Raw genomic sequence first — 6,064 nt, 5'->3', positions numbered from 1 at the left:
TCAATTGCGTGAGAACTATAGGACTTTATTAAAGACTATGCCTTGATTGTATGATAAGATTGAGACTCTTTTGGTGTTCGCAGTCCTATTATTGCCACGTAATGCACAGCTTGAAATAATTAGCACATGTGATTGACTTAACAATCGATTATCGCAATAAAAAAGTCATTATGGCATATAGAATATATTTTTAACTTACGCTCCTCATTTCATCATATTTCTGTACTTATATCATAGGTCTACGCTCTGCGGTCAAAGCTATCCAGCTTAAGGCCGTTCCGATTCCGATAAACTCGTATACCTTCGAAGATAATCAAAATACGATATACTGATCTATCGACTATCGTAAGAAAATATACTTACTTCCACATCCTCTTAAATGTTAAAGACAAGCAAGTTCACGTAGCTTATACTTGGCTCGAGAAACAATCATTATGTTTTAGTCGAAAGCTGAGAATTAGATCGTACTTTAGCCACCCCTTATCGTACATTGTTTACGACCACTGATAATCATTACATAATATTATTTCGTTGACAACGTATCAATAGCTTTATGCTTAACGCTATGTATTATTACTTGCAGATGTAGGGGAGGGTGGGGTGGCCGTGGCACTCTAACTTAAATCAAATGTAGAAGTAACATTAAAGATGAATTCAATGTTTAAAAAAAAAAAAGACAAAAAGAAAAATTGAAGTAGAATTGTAATCCACAGTCAAAAAATTTTATTTTTTACATTATTGTCAACAAATAAACTGAAAATAATATACTTCGAAAATGCTCCACCTGCCCTACCGGCGGATGGGGAGTGGCACCCCGTGGGGCAGGCGTAGCACGGTCGCAATATCTCATTTTTATATTGAAATTTTTATGGCATTTTTCTTTCTGTTTTGATTAAGTAAACATCGAAGGGTTGTAATAAATTTGTTAGTTGTTGTATATTACTATTTATTTTTATTAAAAAATTTTTTTTTTTATTACAGAAAATATTTAACAAAACTTAAAGTATTACTTAAGCATACCGACTTATGTTTAATGAACTGCTAAATCACAATATAATACTTCTTGTTGCCTTATTTAAAATTATTGCACTCAAGAATTCTTGATTAAAGGATCGCTTAGATAAATCTCATCTGTCGATAATTTACCTACAACTACTTAAGTATTGCACTTCTATTTTGTGGACTGTTTACATCAGGTTTGTAGGTATACCTATACCTTACGTAACAGAATAGGTTAGGCGCAGTCAGCTGATATAGTGCAGCAAATATATACCGCAGCTGCTGACCGTGCTCCGCCTGCCCTACCCTCGGTGCTACGTCTGCCCCATTTTAATGAGGTTTTATATTGTTTATAACATTGTTCAGATAAATTAAAAAAAAAAAAAAATTGCGCTTTGAAGCTGAAGACTTAAGCTATCAAATGCACCCACTTTTGTTAAAAAAATCGAATATTTTTGAGTTGTTTCAAGCCAATGAAAAATGAAGCCAACTTTTTCTCAGCAGTGAAATTTTTAAAATTACATAATAAATCAGAAACGTAATTTTTCGACATAGAAAGCATAGAGGATTATAGGATAAGAATTTCTTATTACATTTATGGCAAAATTCGATTTTTTAAGTCTATGATTATTGATATTATGAGGGCGCCCTGCTGAGCCGCCGTGCTGTGCCTGCCCCACCCTCCCCTATGTCAGCTACACTTTATCTCGTACGTCCTCATTGAATGTTGATTATAATAAAAAAAATTGAAATTCTGTCTAAAAATAATCATTGTAGGTACATCTTATTTTCAATGAATAAAATTAAGTATGAGGTTAAAAATAAAAATAACTTATTCAACAACTAAGATCTTTTTTGCAATAATTTATTTGGATAACAATTTTATAACACAAAAATGATGTTTCTTATAAATTCGTCTTCTCAATTGCAATAGATACCACTACAACGTTTATGAATAATTAAAACTAAAATTTAATTCTAATGCTCGGTTTCCAGCCATTGCTTACACGCTTACAGTCACAAGATCTGACTATGGTTTATCGTAATAATCTTTCTTAATTTACACAAAAATACTTATGACAAATGCAACAATAAATTTATTTGCTTCATCATTGGACACCTAAGGTCGATGGTCCTGTATCTCTTTTTCTTTTATTGTTCACGCAAGATATATTTTCAACTCAGATTGTTAACACGCCTTTGCAATACTTCTACTTGCATAATAACAATAACTTATATTCATTTTCAACATCAGAGTATACAATCTAATTGACTCATGAACAGTATTTGTACAATGTTAAAAATACTAATCACCTAAATTCTTACACTTTTGCCGCAGATTAATTTTTTAATGTAAGTATTTAATCATATTTGTTGTGAACCGCTCGCACGCCAGAGTTTTGAAACAGCAGCTACAAGTTACAAATGTAATTAGAGATAGAAATATAAGATATATTATATCACACATAGTATAAGTGACATCAAGTTCAATGTAGCTAAGAAATAAGATTAATTACGTTTTGACAAAAATGGTCCTTACGCTGATTGAAACACTTCTTTTAGAAATTCATGAAATATGATTTTGAATCATATAACGACTAAAATAAGCTTATGAATATTGCAGTAACATGCATGTGATAAAATATTTTTCACTATAGTGCCTGATGCATTAATTGTGCCTTGTATGAAAAACCATAGTATTGAGTTACTTGTAAAATATGAAAAATTATATGACAGAACATATTACTGTCAGTTGTTTAATGGATTAATAAAAATGAAATCTTTTATGAAAACGAATATTTATCAAAGGTAGTTATGTCAGAGTCGTAAACCAAAATATTTTTTTCTTTTCATTGACATTTTTTCACAAAATAGGTAACAAATGTGCATGAATTTAAAGCTACAAACCTGCTGGGTTTATCTATCAGGATACGTGGAGGGATTCACGCAATAATTTTTGTTAAAACTACTGTTACGTCTGATCCAAAAAAATGTATGATTTATTCTTCTCACATTCTTTTTCCCCAAACTTCCATTTTATAGAAACTTTTCTAAAATTTTCCAGTTACCCGCAAGTTACCTACTCAATTACCCGCTTAAAAAGCAGTTATTTTTTAATGCATTTTTGTAATTTTACCCTTAGGATATGACTTGTTGCATGTGAGATGTCTACCTACACCTCAAGGAAATGAACGTCATTGTATGAAAACACCGACTGTTATCGAAATGAGCGCATACTGTAAATAAATAACCAATCCACTCGTCTTCATCGCTTTTAACAACTTCTACTAAAATAAGTACGTCAAAAACAGTTGTTATTAAATCCTTCTAAGGACTCTTGCCAGTAAAATAATTAATAAAATTGAACTATATGTAAGTTAATTATTTTGTAACAAGAAACAATGTAAAATAGAGTGATGGAATGCGATGATAAAAAGTGAATACGATGGTAGATAACAATAAAAGGACTCTCAAAAGAATGTCTTACGTGAACAGATGTAGAGGTAAATATTATAAATTTAACAGTGAAAATATGTAATGTATGATGACAATGTATTGAATAAAGAGAAAGTGTACATACTATTTGAAAACACATAATGTTTATGTGTAACACCAGCATATTAAGATACTTTCATCGTAAATAATCGTTACATTTAAAAAGTTTTATTATTTAATCTTAAGTAAGAACTGGACGTTCTGTAGTTAAAATTATCCACATTCGTTTTGTTAAGAAAATTATGTGTAGTCATGGGCATATATCAAACAATTTACGAAAGATCTTTTGCATCAGCATCATGGAAAAATTAACTAAAACGAAGTGAGTAAAGTAATTTGAACGATGTCATCACAACACAGTATATTACCATGGTGCTTTCCAAGTGAAATTAGATTGCAAGAAATTTGTCTCAGAAAAATAGTTGTTAACCTAGTTACTTATAAAGAAGCAACAATATAGGCCATACATGCGTAACAGAGGTAATGCTAGACAGAGACCATAATCAATAACCTCTTTGCTTACCTAGCGGCATGAAATAAACTTTAAATAAATTGGATACGAGTGAAGAATAAGTTAATAAGCTTTTTACGTTTAATTTAAGATAGTATTTAATGTTTTTGATTTTTCAAGTCATATAAGGTTAAGTCACTGTCAATCATATACTTACTTACAGTAAGACTCATTGATATTTGATCGAACTATAGATATGCTTTCCAAGTTAAACGGGACTACCATAAGTCTACCATGTAGAAGTAAGTAGTAAAATTAGAATATAAATGGAAGTTAGTTAATTTGACTGATACCTTCAAAACGTTTATCAGTTGCATAGAATGATAGATTATGTAATATAAAAAATTATAACGGATGAAAGTGGCGTGTAGAGCATCGTGGCTCTTGCTGCCTTCGTAAATCTACTTACCACCGTGGCACTGCTATGCCATTTTATAGACTTGTAACTTTTAATACAAAGAAATATCTAATTTTCTTGTTTGTTAAGGCTGATGAGGAAAAGCTACTTGCAGTAATGCTCAGTTGTTATAGACAGAAAGACACATTCTAGTTAATAATATAAAATTTTACTCTTTTCTTCAACAACTAGATAGCAAGAAATACACCCCGTGAGCAAAGTAATCAAATTAGAAACTCATGACAAAGAAATAAAAAAGCAATAATAAATAAACGTTACATGATTGAATTGAGAATAAAAAAATGACGTGGAACATTTAACATCTAATGTAGAAAAATATTTGATTTTTTTCATGATGGATCTGAAAAAAAGTTGTTGAAATGAATTTTCTTACTTTGTATTTCTATTTTAAATACCATAGTATGTATTTAAAGTGATTCTATATCAAAGTTATTTGATAAAATTTTTTTTATAAAAAGGCAATAACAATAACCATACGTGTACAACACGGAAAATGTTACACAATTTAGCTGAGGACGAATAATGACTTTGTAGAATATAATTATTACATCTTATCTAAAACAAAATTTAACTTGTTTCACCTGCAAAGTCTGATAAGGTACAGCCACTGAAAATATAGTGTATATCTTCCGTGTATGTAAGACTTTTTAATGAGCTCTTGCACTACGTTTTTCAACCGTCCAAGTAACATTGGATTGTAGGAAGTACATCCAAAAGCTGTGTGGTAGTTTAATAAAGAACCTACAACGAGCCAATGAGATATACGACTTATGAATAACAGGGTCAACATTATGATAGTGGTCAACCCCAAGAACCTTTTTAATTACACGCTAGAATGTAAGTAAAGGTCAGCGAATTTGATTGAGAAACTATGGAATAATTTATTATTTCAAATAGTAGATAATATCCTATTTTCAACAGTTCTCATGAATTATAAGGTATAGTAATATTTCCATTACATTTACAAATAAGTGTGAACAGAGACCACACATGTGTAATAGCAGCAGCACTGTGATGAAGACGAACTTCATTAATTTATATGCTCATCTTCTAGCATGTAAATAAAGGTTGGCTTGTTTGACTGAAAACTGATAATATATATATATATATATATATATATATATATATATATATATATATAATTACGTAAGATAGCGTATAGCTATGTGTCTGTGTACCCCTTGTGGCCTGAGCTATGAAAAATAGGGGAATAGAGGAGTGAAGTTATAGGATAGGAAGAGCGAAGAAAGAAACAGTTATTGAGATTAGCTAGAGACACGAGAGCAAGAGGATCAGGCCGCGAGACCAAAAGACACGTGCTACTTCCCTAACAAATAAGAGGTTCCAATAAAGTAACTTTATCATAAACCACGCCTTTATTTATTTACAAACCGAGAAACCCACGTAACAATATGTATATGTGTTACTCGTGTTCGAGGAAATACCTAACTGTCTTTTTTTGTTAATGCTGATAAGGTATAGCCACTATCAGTAATGCTCATCTAATATATATAGCAAGACTCATTAATATCGTATGAAATGACTGTGCCTTACAAGTACAACCCCGCAAAAACAGTGATAGAATTTAATTTCTAGAGAAACAGGGGGTGACACAGGCTATAAATGTTTAAAAATGGAAA

This window comes from Copidosoma floridanum, unplaced genomic scaffold, assembly GCF_036245765.1.
Source record: "Copidosoma floridanum isolate Cflo_tuat_1 unplaced genomic scaffold, Cflo_Japanese_pri ptg000040l, whole genome shotgun sequence".
NCBI lineage: Eukaryota > Metazoa > Arthropoda > Insecta > Hymenoptera > Encyrtidae > Copidosoma > Copidosoma floridanum.
Note: the sequence above shows the minus strand (reverse complement) of the source record.